The sequence below is a fragment of the Coffea arabica genome, chromosome 11c (assembly GCF_036785885.1).
Source record: "Coffea arabica cultivar ET-39 chromosome 11c, Coffea Arabica ET-39 HiFi, whole genome shotgun sequence".
NCBI classification, from domain to species: domain Eukaryota; kingdom Viridiplantae; phylum Streptophyta; class Magnoliopsida; order Gentianales; family Rubiaceae; genus Coffea; species Coffea arabica.
This window is the reverse complement of record NC_092330.1, coordinates 22,976,345-22,996,901: the sequence shown is the minus strand read 5'-3', so window position 1 is coordinate 22,996,901 and position 20,557 is coordinate 22,976,345. Positions and strand designations below refer to the sequence as shown.

The window sequence follows — 20,557 nt, the reverse complement described above, 5'->3', positions numbered from 1 at the left end:
CTAACAAAAAAGAGAAAAAGATATATTTGTAAACTAATTTCTAACTAATGCAAAGAAAAAACCAAATAAGAAAATAAATCAAATTGATTTTACTCAAATACATCATCCTAATCAAATTATATTGATAATATATATTTTTTATAAATTATTAAATCATTTATATCCGGATGCGGGTCTAATACGGGTCGGAATACTATATTCCGTATCCGACCCGTTTTTTTGTTTGAAAAAACGGATCCGGATCCGGATAACGGAATTAAATCCCTACCCATACCCGCAAAAATTTTAGGGATCCGATCCGGATCCGGGTCTAGACCCGACCCGTTGACAGGCCTAGGGTCACCCATCCTAGTACTACTGTCGCCCAAGCACGCTTAACTTCGGAGTTCTGATGGGATCCGGTGCATTAGTGCTGGTATGATCGCACCCGCCATGTTCCTTTCGCTTTATTCTTTTAAACTGCCACGTCCTGTGAAGCAGTTTGGCTTTTCTGGACCCGAATTCATTCTAAGCATCAGTTCATGAATTTCCTCTCATCCTTTTATTTATTTACTTTTATATTTTTTTCTTGTTGCTTTGCACCTTTTTTTTCCCTCGTCGCACAACTCTCAATTATCCTGAAAGTGATCCTTCACGCTTGCGCTTATACATTTGCGCCGACAACTTTGACCGACGATCCGGGCTTCGATCCAGCCGTACCGTTCCTGACTTGTCTCGCGCCTTCAGATCCGCCTTCATGCTTCGATGAGAAGCAAAATAAAAAGCAATCGTTCCGACGGAGCTAAATTACTACAGCATAAAGAACGAAGGGGAAATTTGGATTTCGAAACAAAAAAGGGAGGGGTGCAACACGAGGATTTCCCAGGGGGTCACCTAGGGGTGTCAACGGGCCGGGTCCGGGCCGGAATTCATTATTCCGGACCCGGACCCGGATCCGACCCGTTTACCCGACGGGTCTTTTATTCTGTGTTCCGGATCCGGACCCGGCGAGTCTCGGATCCGGGTCGGGTCTACCCGAACAAATTTGCCAAAATTTATAATTTCTAACAAAAAGAGAAAAAGATATATTTGTAAACAAATTTCTAACTAATGCAAAGAAAAAACCAAATAAGAAAATAAATCAAATTGATTTTACTCAAATACATCATCCTAATCAAATTATATTGATAATATATTTTTTTTATAAATTATTAAATCATTTATATCCGGATCCGGGTCTAATACGGGTCGGAATACTATATTCCGTATTCGACCCGTTTTTTTGTTTGAAAAAACGGATCCGGATCCGGTTAACGGAATTAAATCCGTACCCATACCCGCAAAAATTTCAGGGATCCGATCCGGATCCGGGTCTAGACCCGACCCGTTGACAGGCCTAGGGTCACCCATCCTAGTACTACTGTCGCCCAAGCACGCTTAACTTCGGAGTTCTGATGGGATCCGGTGCATTAGTGCTGGTATGATCGCACCCGCCATGTTCCTTTCGCTTTATTCTTTTAAACTGCCACGTCCTGTGAAGCAGTTTGGCTTTTCTGGACCCGAATTCATTCTAAGCGTCAGTTCATGAATTTCCTCTCATCCTTTTATTTATTTACTTTTATATTTTTTTCTTGTTGCTTTGCACCTTTTTTTTCCCTCGTCGCACAACTCTCAATTATCCTGAAAGTGATCCTTCACGCTTGCGCTTATACATTTGCGCCGACAACTTTGACCGACGATCCGGGCTTCGATCCAGCCGTACCGTTCCTGACTTGTCTCGCGCCTTCAGATCCGCCTTCATGCTTCGATGAGAAGCAAAATAAAAAGCAATCGTTCCGACGGAGCTAAATTACTACAGCATAAAGAACGAAGGGGAAATTTGGATTTCGAAACAAAAAAGGGAGGGGTGCAACACGAGGATTTCCCAGGGGGTCACCTAGGGGTGTCAACGGGCCGGGTCCGGGCCGGAATTCATTATTCCGGATCCGACCGGTTTACCCGACGGGTCTTTTATTCTGTGTTCCGGATCCGGACCCGGCGAGTCTCGGATCCGGGTCGGGTCTACCCGAACAAATTTGCCAAAATTTATAATTTCTAACAAAAAAGAGAAAAAGATATATTTGTAAACAAATTTCTAGCTAATGCAAAGAAAAAACCAAATAAGAAAATAAATCAAATTGATTTTACTCAAATACATCATCCTAATCAAATTATATTGATAATATATATTTTTTATAAATTATTAAATCATTTATATCCGGATGCGGGTCTAATACGGGTCGGAATACTATATTCCGTATCCGACCCGTTTTTTTGTTTGAAAAAACGGATCCGGATCCGGATAACGGAATTAAATCCCTACCCATACCCGCAAAAATTTTAGGGATCCGATCCGGATCCGGGTCTAGACCCGACCCGTTGACAGGCCTAGGGTCACCCATCCTAGTACTACTGTCGCCCAAGCACGCTTAACTTCGGAGTTCTGATGGGATCCGGTGCATTAGTGCTGGTATGATCGCACCCGCCATGTTTACATTTGCGCCGACAACTTTGACCGACGATCCGGGCTTCGATCCAGCCGTACCGTTCCTGACTTGTCTCGCGCCTTCAGATCCGCCTTCATGCTTCGATAAGAAGCAAAATATAAAGCAATCGTTCCGACGGAGCTAAATTACTACAGCATAAAGAACGAAGGGGAAATTTGGATTTCGAAACAAAAAAGGGAGGGGTGCAACACGAGGACTTCCCAGGGGTCACCCATCCTAGTACTACTCTCGCCCAAGCACGCTTAACTTCGGAGTTCTGATGGGATCCGGTGCATTAGTGCTGGTATGATCGCACCCGCCATGTTCCTTTCGCTTTATTCTTTTAAACTGCCCCGTCCTGTGAAGCAGTGTGGCTTTTCTGGACCCGAATTCATTTTAAGCGTCAATTCAAGAATTTCCCCTCATCCTTTTATTTATTTACTTTTACATTTTTTTCTTGTTGATTTGCACCATTTTTTTTTTCCCTCGTCGCGCAACTCTCAATTATCCTGAAATTGATCCTTCACGCTTGCGCTTATACATTTGCGCCGACAACTTTGACCGACGATCCGGGCTTCGATCCAGCCGTACCGTTACTGACTTGTCTCGCGCCTTCAGATCCGCCTTCATACTTCGATAAGAAGCAAAATATAAAGCAATCGTTCCGACGGAGCTAAATTACTACAGCATAAAGAACGAAGGGAAAATTTGGATTTCGAAACAAAAAAGGGAGGGGTGCAACACGAGGACTTCCCAGGGGGTCACCCATCCTAGTACTACTCTCGCCCAAGCACGCTTAACTTCGGAGTTCTGATGGGATCCGGTGCATTAGTGCTGGTATGATCGCACCCGCCATGTTCCTTTCGCTTTATTCTTTTAAACTGCCCCGTCCTGTGAAGCAGTGTGGCTTTTCTGGACCCGAATTCATTTTAAGCGTCAATTCAAGAATTTCCCCTCATCCTTTTATTTATTTACTTTTACATTTTTTTCTTGTTGATTTGCACCATTTTTTTTTTCCCTCGTCGCGCAACTCTCAATTATCCTGAAATTGATCCTTCACGCTTGCGCTTATACATTTGCGCCGACAACTTTGACCGACGATCCGGGCTTCGATCCAGCCGTACCGTTACTGACTTGTCTCGCGCCTTCAGATCCGCCTTCATACTTCGATAAGAAGCAAAATATAAAGCAATCGTTCCGACGGAGCTAAATTACTACAGCATAAAGAACGAAGGGAAAATTTGGATTTCGAAACAAAAAAGGGAGGGGTGCAACACGAGGACTTCCCAGGGGGTCACCCATCCTAGTACTACTCTCGCCCAAGCACGCTTAACTTCGGAGTTCTGATGGGATCCGGTGCATTAGTGCTGGTATGATCGCACCCGCCATGTTCCTTTCGCTTTATTCTTTTAAACTGCCCCGTCCTGTGAAGCAGTGTGGCTTTTCTGGACCCGAATTCATTTTAAGCGTCAATTCAAGAATTTCCCCTCATCCTTTTATTTATTTACTTTTACATTTTTTTCTTGTTGATTTGCACCATTTTTTTTTTCCCTCGTCGCGCAACTCTCAATTATCCTGAAATTGATCCTTCACGCTTGCGCTTATACATTTGCGCCGACAACTTTGACCGACGATCCGGGCTTCGATCCAGCCGTACCGTTCCTGACTTGTCTCGCGCCTTCAGATCCGCCTTCATGCTTCGATAAGAAGCAAAATATAAAGCAATCGTTCCGACGGAGCTAAATTACTACAGCATAAAGAACGAAGGGGAAATTTGGATTTCGAAACAAAAAAGGGAGGGGTGCAACACGAGGACTTCCCAGGGGGTCACCCATCCTAGTACTACTCTCGCCCAAGCACGCTTAACTTCGGAGTTCTGATGGGATCCGGTGCATTAGTGCTGGTATGATCGCACCCGCCATGTTCCTTTCGCTTTATTCTTTTAAACTGCCCCGTCCTGTGAAGCAGTGTGGCTTTTATGGACCCCAATTCATTTTAAGCGTCAATTCAAGAATTTCCCCTCATCCTTTTATTTATTTACTTTTACATTTTTTTCTTGTTGATTTGCACCATTTTTTTTTCCCTCGTCGCGCAACTCTCAATTATCCTGAAATTGATCCTTCACGCTTGCGCTTATACATTTGCGCCGACAACTTTGACCGACGATCCGGGCTTCGATCCAGCCGTACCGTTCCTGACTTGTCTCGCGCCTTCAGATCCGCCTTCATGCTTCGATGAGAAGCAAAATAAAAAGCAATCGTTCCGACGGAGCTAAATTACTACAGCATAAAGAACGAAGGGGAAATTTGGATTTCGAAACAAAAAAGGGAGGGGTGCAACACGAATATTTCCCAGGGGGTCACCTAGGGGTGTCAACGGGCCGGGTCCGGGCCGGAATTCATTATTCCGGACCCGGACCCGGATCCGACCCGTTTACCCGACGGGTCTTTTATTCTGTGTTCCGGATCCGGACCCGGCGAGTCTCGGATCCGGGTCGGGTCTACCCGAACAAATTTGCCAAAATTTATAATTTCTAACAAAAAGAGAAAAAGATATATTTGTAAACAAATTTCTAGCTAATGCAAAGAAAAAACCAAATAAGAAAATAAATCAAATTGATTTTACTCAAATACATCATCCTAATCAAATTATATTGATAATATATTTTTTTTATAAATTATTAAATCATTTATATCCGGATCCGGGTCTAATACGGGTCGGAATACTATATTCCGTATTCGACCCGTTTTTTTGTTTGAAAAAACGGATCCGGATCCGGTTAACGGAATTAAATCCGTACCCATACCCGCAAAAATTTCAGGGATCCGATCCGGATCCGGGTCTAGACCCGACCCGTTGACAGGCCTAGGGTCACCCATCCTAGTACTACTGTCGCCCAAGCACGCTTAATTTCGGAGTTCTGATGGGATCCGGTGCATTAGTGCTGGTATGATCGCACCCGCCATGTTCCTTTCGCTTTATTCTTTTAAACTGCCACGTCCTGTGAAGCAGTTTGGCTTTTCTGGACCCGAATTCATTCTAAGCGTCAGTTCATGAATTTCCTCTCATCCTTTTATTTATTTACTTTTATATTTTTTTCTTGTTGCTTTGCACCTTTTTTTTCCCTCGTCGCACAACTCTCAATTATCCTGAAAGTGATCCTTCACGCTTGCGCTTATACATTTGCGCCGACAACTTTGACCGACGATCCGGGCTTCGATCCAGCCGTACCGTTCCTGACTTGTCTCGCGCCTTCAGATCCGCCTTCATGCTTCGATAAGAAGCAAAATATAAAGCAATCGTTCCGACGGAGCTAAATTACTACAGCATAAAGAACGAAGGGGAAATTTGGATTTCGAAACAAAAAAGGGAGGGGTGCAACACGAGGACTTCCCAGGGGGTCACCCATCCTAGTACTACTCTCGCCCAAGCACGCTTAACTTCGGAGTTCTGATGGGATCTGGTGCATTAGTGCTGGTATGATCGCACCCGCCATGTTCCTTTCGCTTTATTCTTTTAAACTGTCCCGTCCTGTGAAGCAGTGTTGCTTTTCTGGACCCGAATTCATTTTAAGCGTCAATTCAAGAATTTCCCCTCATCCTTTTATTTATTTACTTTTAAATTTTTTTCTTGTTGATTTGCACCATTTTTTTTTCCCTCGTCGCGCAACTCTCAATTATCCTGAAATTGATCCTTCACGCTTGCGCTTATACATTTGCGCCGACAACTTTGACCGACGATCCGGGCTTCGATCCAGCCGTACCGTTCCTGACTTGTCTCGCGCCTTCAGATCCGCCTTCATGCTTCGATGAGAAGCAAAATATAAAGCAATCGTTCCGACGGAGCTAAATTACTACAGCATAAAGAACGAAGGGGAAATTTGGATTTCGAAACAAAAAAGGGAGGGGTGCAACACGAGGATTTCCCAGGGGGTCACCTAGGGGTGTCAACGTGCCGGGACCGGGCCGGAATTCATTATTCTGGACCCGGACCCGGATCCGACCCGTTTACCCGACGGGTCTTTTATTCGGTGTTTCGGATCCGGACCCGGCGAGTCTCGGATCCGGGTCGGGTCTACCCGAACAAATTTGCCAAAATTTATAATTTCTAACAAAAAAGAGAAAAAGATATATTTGTAAACTAATTTCTAACTAATGCAAAGAAAAAACCAAATAAGAAAATAAATCAAATTGATTTTACTCAAATACATCATCCTAATCAAATTATATTGATAATATATATTTTTTATAAATTATTAAATCATTTATATCCGGATCCGGGTCTAATACGGGTCGGAATACTATATTCCGTATCCGACCCGTTTTTTTGTTTGAAAAAACGGATCCGGATCCGGATAACGGAATTAAATCCCTACCCATACCCGCAAAAATTTTAGGGATCCGATCCGGATCCGGGTCTAGACCCGACCCGTTGACAGGCCTAGGGTCACCCATCCTAGTACTACTGTCGCCCAAGCACGCTTAACTTCGGAGTTCTGATGGGATCCGGTGCATTAGTGCTGGTATGATCGCACCCGCCATGTTCCTTTCGCTTTATTCTTTTAAACTGCCACGTCCTGTGAAGCAGTTTGGCTTTTCTGGACCCGAATTCATTCTAAGCGTCAGTTCATGAATTTCCTCTCATCCTTTTATTTATTTACTTTTATATTTTTTTCTTGTTGCTTTGCACCTTTTTTTTCCCTCGTCGCACAACTCTCAATTATCCTGAAAGTGATCCTTCACGCTTGCGCTTATACATTTGCGCCGACAACTTTGACCGACGATCCGGGCTTCGATCCAGCCGTACCGTTCCTGACTTGTCTCGCGCCTTCAGATCCGCCTTCATGCTTCGATGAGAAGCAAAATAAAAAGCAATCGTTCCGACGGAGCTAAATTACTACAGCATAAAGAACGAAGGGGAAATTTGGATTTCGAAACAAAAAAGGGAGGGGTGCAACACGAAGATTTCCCAGGGGGTCACCTAGGGGTGTCAACGGGCCGGGTCCGGGCCGGAATTCATTATTCCGGATCCGACCGGTTTACCCGACGGGTCTTTTATTCTGTGTTCCGGATCCGGACCCGGCGAGTCTCGGATCCGGGTCGGGTCTACCCGAACAAATTTGCCAAAATTTATAATTTCTAACAAAAAGAGAAAAAGATATATTTGTAAACAAATTTCTAGCTAATGCAAAGAAAAAACCAAATAAGAAAATAAATCAAATTGATTTTACTCAAATACATCATCCTAATCAAATTATATTGATAATATATTTTTTTTATAAATTATTAAATCATTTATATCCGGATCCGGGTCTAATACGGGTCGGAATACTATATTCCGTATTCGACCCGTTTTTTTGTTTGAAAAAACGGATCCGGATCCGGTTAACGGAATTAAATCCGTATCCATACCCGCAAAAATTTCAGGGATCCGATCCGGATCCGGGTCTAGACCCGACCCGTTGACAGGCCTAGGGTCACCCATCCTAGTACTACCGTCGCCCAGGAACGCTTAACTTCGGAGTTCTGATGGGATCCGGTGCATTAGTGCTGGTATGATCGCACCCGCCATGTTCCTTTCGCTTTATTCTTTTAAACTGCCACGTCCTGTGAAGCAGTTTGGCTTTTCTGGACCCGAATTCATTCTAAGCATCAGTTCATGAATTTCCTCTCATCCTTTTATTTATTTACTTTTATATTTTTTTCTTGTTGCTTTGCACCTTTTTTTTCCCTCGTCGCACAACTCTCAATTATCCTGAAAGTGATCCTTCACGCTTGCGCTTATACATTTGCGCCGACAACTTTGACCGACGATCCGGGCTTCGATCCAGCCGTACCGTTCCTGACTTGTCTCGCGCCTTCAGATCCGCCTTCATGCTTCGATGAGAAGCAAAATAAAAAGCAATCGTTCCGACGGAGCTAAATTACTACAGCATAAAGAACGAAGGGGAAATTTGGATTTCGAAACAAAAAAGGGAGGGGTGCAACACGAGGATTTCCCAGGGGGTCACCTAGGGGTGTCAACGGGCCGGGTCCGGGCCGGAATTCATTATTCCGGATCCGACCGGTTTACCCGACGGGTCTTTTATTCTGTGTTCCGGATCCGGACCCGGCGAGTCTCGGATCCGGGTCGGGTCTACCCGAACAAATTTGCCAAAATTTATAATTTCTAACAAAAAAGAGAAAAAGATATATTTGTAAACAAATTTCTAGCTAATGCAAAGAAAAAACCAAATAAGAAAATAAATCAAATTGATTTTACTCAAATACATCATCCTAATCAAATTATATTGATAATATATTTTTTTTATAAATTATTAAATCATTTATATCCGGATCCGGGTCTAATACGGGTCGGAATACTATATTCCGTATCCGACCCGTTTTTTTGTTTGAAAAAACGGATCCGGATCCGGATAACGGAATTAAATCCCTACCCATACCCGCAAAAATTTTAGGGATCCGATCCGGATCCGGGTCTAGACCCGACCCGTTGACAGGCCTAGGGTCACCCATCCTAGTACTACTGTCGCCCAAGCACGCTTAACTTCGGAGTTCTGATGGGATCCGGTGCATTAGTGCTGGTATGATCGCACCCGCCATGTTCCTTTCGCTTTATTCTTTTAAACTGCCACGTCCTGTGAAGCAGTTTGGCTTTTCTGGACCCGAATTCATTCTAAGCGTCAGTTCATGAATTTCCTCTCATCCTTTTATTTATTTACTTTTATATTTTTTTCTTGTTGCTTTGCACCTTTTTTTTCCCTCGTCGCACAACTCTCAATTATCCAGAAAGTGATCCTTCACGCTTGCGCTTATACATTTGCGCCGACAACTTTGACCGACGATCCGGGCTTCGATCCAGCCGTACCGTTCCTGACTTGTCTCGCGCCTTCAGATCCGCCTTCATGCTTCGATGAGAAGCAAAATAAAAAGCAATCGTTCCGACGGAGCTAAATTACTACAGCATAAAGAACGAAGGGGAAATTTGGATTTCGAAACAAAAAAGGGAGGGGTGCAACACGAGTATTTCCCAGGGGGTCACCTAGGGGTGTCAACGGGCCGGGTCCGGGCCGGAATTCATTATTCCGGACCCGGACCCGGATCCGACCCGTTTACCCGACGGGTCTTTTATTCTGTGTTCCGGATCCGGACCCGGCGAGTCTCGGATCCGGGTCGGGTCTACCCGAACAAATTTGCCAAAATTTATAATTTCTAACAAAAAGAGAAAAAGATATATTTGTAAACAAATTTCTAGCTAATGCAAAGAAAAAACCAAATAAGAAAATAAATCAAATTGATTTTACTCAAATACATCATCCTAATCAAATTATATTGATAATATATTTTTTTTATAAATTATTAAATCATTTATATCCGGATCCGGGTCTAATACGGGTCGGAATACTATATTCCGTATTCGACCCGTTTTTTTGTTTGAAAAAACGGATCCGGATCCGGTTAACGGAATTAAATCCGTATCCATACCCGCAAAAATTTCAGGGATCCGATCCGGATCCGGGTCTAGACCCGACCCGTTGACAGGCCTAGGGTCACCCATCCTAGTACTACCGTCGCCCAGGAACGCTTAACTTCGGAGTTCTGATGGGATCCGGTGCATTAGTGCTGGTATGATCGCACCCGCCATGTTCCTTTCGCTTTATTCTTTTAAACTGCCACGTCCTGTGAAGCAGTTTGGCTTTTCTGGACCCGAATTCATTCTAAGCATCAGTTCATGAATTTCCTCTCATCCTTTTATTTATTTACTTTTATATTTTTTTCTTGTTGCTTTGCACCTTTTTTTTCCCTCGTCGCACAACTCTCAATTATCCTGAAAGTGATCCTTCACGCTTGCGCTTATACATTTGCGCCGACAACTTTGACCGACGATCCGGGCTTCGATCCAGCCGTACCGTTCCTGACTTGTCTCGCGCCTTCAGATCCGCCTTCATGCTTCGATGAGAAGCAAAATAAAAAGCAATCGTTCCGACGGAGCTAAATTACTACAGCATAAAGAACGAAGGGGAAATTTGGATTTCGAAACAAAAAAGGGAGGGGTGCAACACGAGGATTTCCCAGGGGGTCACCTAGGGGTGTCAACGGGCCGGGTCCGGGCCGGAATTCATTATTCCGGATCCGACCGGTTTACCCGACGGGTCTTTTATTCTGTGTTCCGGATCCGGACCCGGCGAGTCTCGGATCCGGGTCGGGTCTACCCGAACAAATTTGCCAAAATTTATAATTTCTAACAAAAAAGAGAAAAAGATATATTTGTAAACAAATTTCTAGCTAATGCAAAGAAAAAACCAAATAAGAAAATAAATCAAATTGATTTTACTCAAATACATCATCCTAATCAAATTATATTGATAATATATTTTTTTTATAAATTATTAAATCATTTATATCCGGATCCGGGTCTAATACGGGTCGGAATACTATATTCCGTATTCGACCCGTTTTTTTGTTTGAAAAAACGGATCCGGATCCGGATAACGGAATTAAATCCCTACCCATACCCGCAAAAATTTCAGGGATCCGATCCGGATCCGGGTGTAGACCCGACCCGTTGACCGGCCTAGGGTCACCCATCCTAGTACTACTGTCGCCCAAGCACGCTTAACTTCGGAGTTCTGATGGGATCCGGTGCATTAGTGCTGGTATGATCGCACCCGCCATGTTTCTTTCGCTTTATTCTTTTAAACTGCCACGTCCTGTGAAGCAGTTTGGCTTTTCTGGACCCGAATTCATTCTAAGCGTCAGTTCATGAATTTCCTCTCATCCTTTTATTTATTTACTTTTATATTTTTTTCTTGTTGCTTTGCACCTTTTTTTTCCCTCGTCGCACAACTCTCAATTATCCTGAAAGTGATCCTTCACGCTTGCGCTTATACATTTGCGCCGACAACTTTGACCGACGATCCGGGCTTCGATCCAGCCGTACCGTTCCTGACTTGTCTCGCGCCTTCAGATCCGCGTTCATGCTTCGATAAAAAGCAAAATATAAAGCAATCGTTCCGACGGAGCTAAATTACTACAGCATAAAGAACGAAGGGGAAATTTGGATTTCGAAACAAAAAAGGGAGGGGTGCAACACGAGGATTTCCCAGGGGGTCACCTAGGGGTGTCAACGTGCCGGGTCCGGGCCGGAATTCATTATTCTGGACCCGGACCCGGATCCGACCCGTTTACCCGACGGGTCTTTTATTCGGTGTTCCGGATCCGGACCCGGCGAGTCTCGGATCCGGGTCGGGTCTACCCGAACAAATTTGCCAAAATTTATAATTTCTAACAAAAAAGAGAAAAAGATATATTTGTAAACTAATTTCTAACTAATGCAAAGAAAAAACCAAATAAGAAAATAAATCAAATTGATTTTACTCAAATACATCATCCTAATCAAATTATATTGATAATATATATTTTTTATAAATTATTAAATCATTTATATCCGGATGCGGGTCTAATACGGGTCGGAATACTATATTCCGTATCCGACCCGTTTTTTTGTTTGAAAAAACGGATCCGGATCCGGATAACGGAATTAAATCCCTACCCATACCCGCAAAAATTTTAGGGATCCGATCCGGATCCGGGTCTAGACCCGACCCGTTGACAGGCCTAGGGTCACCCATCCTAGTACTACTGTCGCCCAAGCACGCTTAACTTCGGAGTTCTGATGGGATCCGGTGCATTAGTGCTGGTATGATCGCACCCGCCATGTTCCTTTCGCTTTATTCTTTTAAACTGCCACGTCCTGTGAAGCAGTTTGGCTTTTCTGGACCCGAATTCATTCTAAGCATCAGTTCATGAATTTCCTCTCATCCTTTTATTTATTTACTTTTATATTTTTTTCTTGTTGCTTTGCACCTTTTTTTTCCCTCGTCGCACAACTCTCAATTATCCTGAAAGTGATCCTTCACGCTTGCGCTTATACATTTGCGCCGACAACTTTGACCGACGATCCGGGCTTCGATCCAGCCGTACCGTTCCTGACTTGTCTCGCGCCTTCAGATCCGCCTTCATGCTTCGATGAGAAGCAAAATAAAAAGCAATCGTTCCGACGGAGCTAAATTACTACAGCATAAAGAACGAAGGGGAAATTTGGATTTCGAAACAAAAAAGGGAGGGGTGCAACACGAGGATTTCCCAGGGGGTCACCTAGGGGTGTCAACGGGCCGGGTCCGGGCCGGAATTCATTATTCCGGACCCGGACCCGGATCCGACCCGTTTACCCGACGGGTCTTTTATTCTGTGTTCCGGATCCGGACCCGGCGAGTCTCGGATCCGGGTCGGGTCTACCCGAACAAATTTGCCAAAATTTATAATTTCTAACAAAAAGAGAAAAAGATATATTTGTAAACAAATTTCTAACTAATGCAAAGAAAAAACCAAATAAGAAAATAAATCAAATTGATTTTACTCAAATACATCATCCTAATCAAATTATATTGATAATATATTTTTTTTATAAATTATTAAATCATTTATATCCGGATCCGGGTCTAATACGGGTCGGAATACTATATTCCGTATTCGACCCGTTTTTTTGTTTGAAAAAACGGATCCGGATCCGGTTAACGGAATTAAATCCGTACCCATACCCGCAAAAATTTCAGGGATCCGATCCGGATCCGGGTCTAGACCCGACCCGTTGACAGGCCTAGGGTCACCCATCCTAGTACTACTGTCGCCCAAGCACGCTTAACTTCGGAGTTCTGATGGGATCCGGTGCATTAGTGCTGGTATGATCGCACCCGCCATGTTCCTTTCGCTTTATTCTTTTAAACTGCCACGTCCTGTGAAGCAGTTTGGCTTTTCTGGACCCGAATTCATTCTAAGCGTCAGTTCATGAATTTCCTCTCATCCTTTTATTTATTTACTTTTATATTTTTTTCTTGTTGCTTTGCACCTTTTTTTTCCCTCGTCGCACAACTCTCAATTATCCTGAAAGTGATCCTTCACGCTTGCGCTTATACATTTGCGCCGACAACTTTGACCGACGATCCGGGCTTCGATCCAGCCGTACCGTTCCTGACTTGTCTCGCGCCTTCAGATCCGCCTTCATGCTTCGATGAGAAGCAAAATAAAAAGCAATCGTTCCGACGGAGCTAAATTACTACAGCATAAAGAACGAAGGGGAAATTTGGATTTCGAAACAAAAAAGGGAGGGGTGCAACACGAGGATTTCCCAGGGGGTCACCTAGGGGTGTCAACGGGCCGGGTCCGGGCCGGAATTCATTATTCCGGATCCGACCGGTTTACCCGACGGGTCTTTTATTCTGTGTTCCGGATCCGGACCCGGCGAGTCTCGGATCCGGGTCGGGTCTACCCGAACAAATTTGCCAAAATTTATAATTTCTAACAAAAAAGAGAAAAAGATATATTTGTAAACAAATTTCTAGCTAATGCAAAGAAAAAACCAAATAAGAAAATAAATCAAATTGATTTTACTCAAATACATCATCCTAATCAAATTATATTGATAATATATATTTTTTATAAATTATTAAATCATTTATTTCCGGATCCGGGTCTAATACGGGTCGGAATACTATATTCCGTATCCGACCCGTTTTTTTGTTTGAAAAAACGGATCCGGATCCGGATAACGGAATTAAATCCCTACCCATACCCGCAAAAATTTCAGGGATCCGATCCGGATCCGGGTCTAGACCCGACCCGTTGACAGGCCTAGGGTCACCCATCCTAGTACTACTGTCGCCCAAGCACGCTTAACTTCGGAGTTCTGATGGGATCCGGTGCATTAGTGCTGGTATGATCGCACCCGCCATGTTCCTTTCGCTTTATTCTTTTAAACTGCCACGTCCTGTGAAGCAGTTTGGCTTTTCTGGACCCGAATTCATTCTAAGCATCAGTTCATGAATTTCCTCTCATCCTTTTATTTATTTACTTTTATATTTTTTTCTTGTTGCTTTGCACCTTTTTTTTCCCTCGTCGCACAACTCTCAATTATCCTGAAAGTGATCCTTCACGCTTGCGCTTATACATTTGCGCCGACAACTTTGACCGACGATCCGGGCTTCGATCCAGCCGTACCGTTCCTGACTTGTCTCGCGCCTTCAGATCCGCCTTCATGCTTCGATGAGAAGCAAAATAAAAAGCAATCGTTCCGACGGAGCTAAATTACTACAGCATAAAGAACGAAGGGGAAATTTGGATTTCGAAACAAAAAAGGGAGGGGTGCAACACGAGGATTTCCCAGGGGGTCACCTAGGGGTGTCAACGGGCCGGGTCCGGGCCGGAATTCATTATTCCGGACCCGGACCCGGATCCGACCCGTTTACCCGACGGGTCTTTTATTCTGTGTTCCGGATCCGGACCCGGCGAGTCTCGGATCCGGGTCGGGTCTACCCGAACAAATTTGCCAAAATTTATAATTTCTAACAAAAAGAGAAAAAGATATATTTGTAAACAAATTTCTAACTAATGCAAAGAAAAAACCAAATAAGAAAATAAATCAAATTGATTTTACTCAAATACATCATCCTAATCAAATTATATTGATAATATATTTTTTTTATAAATTATTAAATCATTTATATCCGGATCCGGGTCTAATACGGGTCGGAATACTATATTCCGTATTCGACCCGTTTTTTTGTTTGAAAAAACGGATCCGGATCCGGTTAACGGAATTAAATCCGTACCCATACCCGCAAAAATTTCAGGGATCCGATCCGGATCCGGGTCTAGACCCGACCCGTTGACAGGCCTAGGGTCACCCATCCTAGTACTACTGTCGCCCAAGCACGCTTAACTTCGGAGTTCTGATGGGATCCGGTGCATTAGTGCTGGTATGATCGCACCCGCCATGTTCCTTTCGCTTTATTCTTTTAAACTGCCACGTCCTGTGAAGCAGTTTGGCTTTTCTGGACCCGAATTCATTCTAAGCGTCAGTTCATGAATTTCCTCTCATCCTTTTATTTATTTACTTTTATATTTTTTTCTTGTTGCTTTGCACCTTTTTTTTCCCTCGTCGCACAACTCTCAATTATCCTGAAAGTGATCCTTCACGCTTGCGCTTATACATTTGCGCCGACAACTTTGACCGACGATCCGGGCTTCGATCCAGCCGTACCGTTCCTGACTTGTCTCGCGCCTTCAGATCCGCCTTCATGCTTCGATGAGAAGCAAAATAAAAAGCAATCGTTCCGACGGAGCTAAATTACTACAGCATAAAGAACGAAGGGGAAATTTGGATTTCGAAACAAAAAAGGGAGGGGTGCAACACGAGGATTTCCCAGGGGGTCACCTAGGGGTGTCAACGGGCCGGGTCCGGGCCGGAATTCATTATTCCGGATCCGACCGGTTTACCCGACGGGTCTTTTATTCTGTGTTCCGGATCCGGACCCGGCGAGTCTCGGATCCGGGTCGGGTCTACCCGAACAAATTTGCCAAAATTTATAATTTCTAACAAAAAAGAGAAAAAGATATATTTGTAAACAAATTTCTAGCTAATGCAAAGAAAAAACCAAATAAGAAAATAAATCAAATTGATTTTACTCAAATACATCATCCTAATCAAATTATATTGATAATATATATTTTTTATAAATTATTAAATCATTTATTTCCGGATCCGGGTCTAATACGGGTCGGAATACTATATTCCGTATCCGACCCGTTTTTTTGTTTGAAAAAACGGATCCGGATCCGGATAACGGAATTAAATCCCTACCCATACCCGCAAAAATTTCAGGGATCCGATCCGGATCCGGGTGTAGACCCGACCCGTTGACCGGCCTAGGGTCACCCATCCTAGTACTACTGTCGCCCAAGCACGCTTAACTTCGGAGTTCTGATGGGATCCGGTGCATTAGTGCTGGTATGATCGCACCCGCCATGTTTCTTTCGCTTTATTCTTTTAAACTGCCACGTCCTGTGAAGCAGTTTGGCTTTTCTGGACCCGAATTCATTCTAAGCGTCAGTTCATGAATTTCCTCTCATCCTTTTATTTATTTACTTTTATATTTTTTTCTTGTTGCTTTGCACCTTTTTTTTCCCTCGTCGCACAACTCTCAATTATCCTGAAAGTGATCCTTCACGCTTGCGCTTATACATTTGCGCCGACAACTTTGACCGACGATCCGGGCTTCGATCCAGCCGTACCGTTCCTGACTTGTCTCGCGCCTTCAGATCCGCGTTCATGCTTCGATAAAAAGCAAAATATAAAGCAATCGTTCCGACGGAGCTAAATTACTACAGCATAAAGAACGAAGGGGAAATTTGGATTTCGAAACAAAAAAGGGAGGGGTGCAACACGAGGATTTCCCAGGGGGTCACCTAGGGGTGTCAACGTGCCGGGTCCGGGCCGGAATTCATTATTCTGGACCCGGACCCGGATCCGACCCGTTTACCCGACGGGTCTTTTATTCGGTGTTCCGGATCCGGACCCGGCGAGTCTCGGATCCGGGTCGGGTCTACCCGAACAAATTTGCCAAAATTTATAATTTCTAACAAAAAAGAGAAAAAGATATATTTGTAAACTAATTTCTAACTAATGCAAAGAAAAAACCAAATAAGAAAATAAATCAAATTGATTTTACTCAAATACATCATCCTAATCAAATTATATTGATAATATATATTTTTTATAAATTATTAAATCATTTATATCCGGATGCGGGTCTAATACGGGTCGGAATACTATATTCCGTATCCGACCCGTTTTTTTGTTTGAAAAAACGGATCCGGATCCGGATAACGGAATTAAATCCCTACCCATACCCGCAAAAATTTTAGGGATCCGATCCGGATCCGGGTCTAGACCCGACCCGTTGACAGGCCTAGGGTCACCCATCCTAGTACTACTGTCGCCCAAGCACGCTTAACTTCGGAGTTCTGATGGGATCCGGTGCATTAGTGCTGGTATGATCGCACCCGCCATGTTCCTTTCGCTTTATTCTTTTAAACTGCCACGTCCTGTGAAGCAGTTTGGCTTTTCTGGACCCGAATTCATTCTAAGCATCAGTTCATGAATTTCCTCTCATCCTTTTATTTATTTACTTTTATATTTTTTTCTTGTTGCTTTGCACCTTTTTTTTCCCTCGTCGCACAACTCTCAATTATCCTGAAAGTGATCCTTCACGCTTGCGCTTATACATTTGCGCCGACAACTTTGACCGACGATCCGGGCTTCGATCCAGCCGTACCGTTCCTGACTTGTCTCGCGCCTTCAGATCCGCCTTCATGCTTCGATGAGAAGCAAAATAAAAAGCAATCGTTCCGACGGAGCTAAATTACTACAGCATAAAGAACGAAGGGGAAATTTGGATTTCGAAACAAAAAAGGGAGGGGTGCAACACGAGGATTTCCCAGGGGGTCACCTAGGGGTGTCAACGGGCCGGGTCCGGGCCGGAATTCATTATTCCGGACCCGGACCCGGATCCGACCCGTTTACCCGACGGGTCTTTTATTCTGTGTTCCGGATCCGGACCCGGCGAGTCTCGGATCCGGGTCGGGTCTACCCGAACAAATTTGCCAAAATTTATAATTTCTAACAAAAAGAGAAAAAGATATATTTGTAAACAAATTTCTAACTAATGCAAAGAAAAAACCAAATAAGAAAATAAATCAAATTGATTTTACTCAAATACATCATCCTAATCAAATTATATTGATAATATATTTTTTTTATAAATTATTAAATCATTTATATCCGGATCCGGGTCTAATACGGGTCGGAATACTATATTCCGTATTCGACCCGTTTTTTTGTTTGAAAAAACGGATCCGGATCCGGTTAACGGAATTAAATCCGTACCCATACCCGCAAAAATTTCAGGGATCCGATCCGGATCCGGGTCTAGACCCGACCCGTTGACAGGCCTAGGGTCACCCATCCTAGTACTACTGTCGCCCAAGCACGCTTAACTTCGGAGTTCTGATGGGATCCGGTGCATTAGTGCTGGTATGATCGCACCCGCCATGTTCCTTTCGCTTTATTCTTTTAAACTGCCACGTCCTGTGAAGCAGTTTGGCTTTTCTGGACCCGAATTCATTCTAAGCGTCAGTTCATGAATTTCCTCTCATCCTTTTATTTATTTACTTTTATATTTTTTTCTTGTTGCTTTGCACCTTTTTTTTCCCTCGTCGCACAACTCTCAATTATCCTGAAAGTGATCCTTCACGCTTGCGCTTATACATTTGCGCCGACAACTTTGACCGACGATCCGGGCTTCGATCCAGCCGCACCGTTCCTGACTTGTCTCGCGCCTTCAGATCCGCCTTCATGCTTCGATAAGAAGCAAAATATAAAGCAATCGTTCCGACGGAGCTAAATTACTACAGCATAAAGAACGAAGGGGAAATTTGGATTTCGAAACAAAAAAGGGAGGGGTGCAACACGAGGACTTCCCAGGGGGTCACCCATCCTAGTACTACTCTCGCCCAAGCACGCTTAACTTCGGAGTTCTGATGGGATCCGGTGCATTAGTGCTGGTATGATCGCACCCGCCATGTTCCTTTCGCTTTATTCTTTTAAACTGCCCCGTCCTGTGAAGCAGTGTGGCTTTTATGGACCCCAATTCATTTTAAGCGTCAATTCAAGAATTTCCCCTCATCCTTTTATTTATTTACTTTTACATTTTTTTCTTGTTGATTTGCACCATTTTTTTTTCCCTCGTCGCGCAACTCTCAATTATCCTGAAATTGATCCTTCACGCTTGCGCTTATACATTTGCGCCGACAACTTTGACCGACGATCCGGGCTTCGATCCAGCCGTACCGTTCCTGACTTGTCTCGCGCCTTCAGATCCGCCTTCATGCTTCGATGAGAAGCAAAATAAAAAGCAGTCGTTCCGACGGAGCTAAATTACTACAGCATAAAGAACGAAGGGGAAATTTGGATTTCGAAACAAAAAAGGGAGGGGTGCAACACGAGGATTTCCCAGGGGGTCACCTAGGGGTGTCAACGGGCCGGGTCCGGGCCGGAATTCATTATTCCGGACCCGGACCCGGATCCGACCCGTTTACCCGACGGGTCTTTTATTCTGTGTTCCGGATCCGGACCCGGCGAGTCTCGGATCCGGGTCGGGTCTACCCGAACAAATTTGCCAAAATTTATAATTTCTAACAAAAAGAGAAAAAGATATATTTGTAAACAAATTTCTAGCTAATGCAAAGAAAAAACCAAATAAGAAAATAAATCAAATTGATTTTACTCAAATACATCATCCTAATCAAATTATATTGATAATATATTTTTTTTATAAATTATTAAATCATTTATATCCGGATCCGGGTCTAATACGGGTCGGAATACTATATTCCGTATTCGACCCGTTTTTTTGTTTGAAAAAACGGATCCGGATCCGGTTAACGGAATTAAATCCGTACCCATACCCGCAAAAATTTCAGGGATCCGATCCGGATCCGGGTCTAGACCCGACCCGTTGACAGGCCTAGGGTCACCCATCCTAGTACTACTGTCGCCCAAGCACGCTTAACTTCGGAGTTCTGATGGGATCCGGTGCATTAGTGCTGGTATGATCGCACCCGCCATGTTCCTTTCGCTTTATTCTTTTAAACTGCCACGTCCTGTGAAGCAGTTTGGCTTTTCTGGACCCGAATTCATTCTAAGCGTCAATTCATGAATTTCCTCTCATCCTTTTATTTATTTACTTTTATATTTTTTTCTTGTTGCTTTGCACCTTTTTTTTCCCTCGTCGCACAACTCTCAATTATCCTGAAAGTGATCCTTCACGCTTGCGCTTATACATTTGCGCCGACAACTTTGACCGACGATCCGGGCTTCGATCCAGCCGTACCGTTCCTGACTTGTCTCGCGCCTTCAGATCCGCCTTCATGCTTCGATAAGAAGCAAAATATAAAGCAATCGTTCCGACGGAGCTAAATTACTACAGCATAAAGAACGAAGGGGAAATTTGGATTTCGAAACAAAAAAGGGAGGGGTGCAACACGAGGACTTCCCAGGGGGTCACCCATCCTAGTACTACTCTCGCCCAAGCACGCTTAACTTCGGAGTTCTGATGGGATCCGGTGCATTAGTGCTGGTATGATCGCACCCGCCAT

General features: G+C 43.8%; 7 non-coding genes and 17 pseudogenes across 7 annotated transcripts; all 24 read right to left on the bottom strand.

Moving 5' to 3' along the window:
• Positions 1-311: 311 nt before the first annotated feature.
• Positions 312-429, bottom strand: LOC140019020 (5S ribosomal RNA; annotated as a pseudogene).
• A 924-nt stretch (positions 430-1,353) lies between these two features.
• On the bottom strand, positions 1,354-1,471 carry LOC140019018 (5S ribosomal RNA; annotated as a pseudogene).
• Positions 1,472-2,384: 913 nt separating this feature from the next.
• Positions 2,385-2,502, bottom strand: LOC140019017 (5S ribosomal RNA; annotated as a pseudogene).
• Positions 2,503-2,704: 202 nt separating this feature from the next.
• On the bottom strand, positions 2,705-2,822 carry LOC140017837 (5S ribosomal RNA). Its single transcript, XR_011824143.1, has one exon. It is a non-coding gene; the product is annotated as a 5S ribosomal RNA (ribosomal RNA).
• A 414-nt stretch (positions 2,823-3,236) lies between these two features.
• On the bottom strand, positions 3,237-3,355 carry LOC140017194 (5S ribosomal RNA). Its single transcript, XR_011823507.1, has one exon. It is a non-coding gene; the product is annotated as a 5S ribosomal RNA (ribosomal RNA).
• Positions 3,356-3,769: 414 nt separating this feature from the next.
• Positions 3,770-3,888, bottom strand: LOC140017192 (5S ribosomal RNA). Its single transcript, XR_011823505.1, has one exon. It is a non-coding gene; the product is annotated as a 5S ribosomal RNA (ribosomal RNA).
• Positions 3,889-4,302: 414 nt separating this feature from the next.
• On the bottom strand, positions 4,303-4,421 carry LOC140017191 (5S ribosomal RNA). Its single transcript, XR_011823504.1, has one exon. It is a non-coding gene; the product is annotated as a 5S ribosomal RNA (ribosomal RNA).
• A 926-nt stretch (positions 4,422-5,347) lies between these two features.
• Positions 5,348-5,465, bottom strand: LOC140020471 (5S ribosomal RNA; annotated as a pseudogene).
• Positions 5,466-5,876: 411 nt separating this feature from the next.
• On the bottom strand, positions 5,877-5,995 carry LOC140017687 (5S ribosomal RNA). Its single transcript, XR_011823993.1, has one exon. It is a non-coding gene; the product is annotated as a 5S ribosomal RNA (ribosomal RNA).
• A 927-nt stretch (positions 5,996-6,922) lies between these two features.
• Positions 6,923-7,040, bottom strand: LOC140019015 (5S ribosomal RNA; annotated as a pseudogene).
• Positions 7,041-7,952: 912 nt separating this feature from the next.
• LOC140020467 (5S ribosomal RNA) lies at positions 7,953-8,070 on the bottom strand (annotated as a pseudogene).
• Positions 8,071-8,983: 913 nt separating this feature from the next.
• Positions 8,984-9,101, bottom strand: LOC140019014 (5S ribosomal RNA; annotated as a pseudogene).
• A 924-nt stretch (positions 9,102-10,025) lies between these two features.
• Positions 10,026-10,143, bottom strand: LOC140020466 (5S ribosomal RNA; annotated as a pseudogene).
• A 913-nt stretch (positions 10,144-11,056) lies between these two features.
• Positions 11,057-11,174, bottom strand: LOC140018342 (5S ribosomal RNA; annotated as a pseudogene).
• Positions 11,175-12,099: 925 nt separating this feature from the next.
• On the bottom strand, positions 12,100-12,217 carry LOC140019013 (5S ribosomal RNA; annotated as a pseudogene).
• A 924-nt stretch (positions 12,218-13,141) lies between these two features.
• Positions 13,142-13,259, bottom strand: LOC140019012 (5S ribosomal RNA; annotated as a pseudogene).
• A 913-nt stretch (positions 13,260-14,172) lies between these two features.
• LOC140019011 (5S ribosomal RNA) lies at positions 14,173-14,290 on the bottom strand (annotated as a pseudogene).
• Positions 14,291-15,214: 924 nt separating this feature from the next.
• Positions 15,215-15,332, bottom strand: LOC140019010 (5S ribosomal RNA; annotated as a pseudogene).
• A 913-nt stretch (positions 15,333-16,245) lies between these two features.
• Positions 16,246-16,363, bottom strand: LOC140018341 (5S ribosomal RNA; annotated as a pseudogene).
• A 925-nt stretch (positions 16,364-17,288) lies between these two features.
• LOC140019009 (5S ribosomal RNA) lies at positions 17,289-17,406 on the bottom strand (annotated as a pseudogene).
• A 924-nt stretch (positions 17,407-18,330) lies between these two features.
• LOC140019008 (5S ribosomal RNA) lies at positions 18,331-18,448 on the bottom strand (annotated as a pseudogene).
• Positions 18,449-18,859: 411 nt separating this feature from the next.
• On the bottom strand, positions 18,860-18,978 carry LOC140017190 (5S ribosomal RNA). Its single transcript, XR_011823503.1, has one exon. It is a non-coding gene; the product is annotated as a 5S ribosomal RNA (ribosomal RNA).
• Positions 18,979-19,904: 926 nt separating this feature from the next.
• On the bottom strand, positions 19,905-20,022 carry LOC140019006 (5S ribosomal RNA; annotated as a pseudogene).
• A 411-nt stretch (positions 20,023-20,433) lies between these two features.
• On the bottom strand, positions 20,434-20,552 carry LOC140017189 (5S ribosomal RNA). Its single transcript, XR_011823502.1, has one exon. It is a non-coding gene; the product is annotated as a 5S ribosomal RNA (ribosomal RNA).
• Between the last annotated feature and the right edge of the window lie 5 nt (positions 20,553-20,557).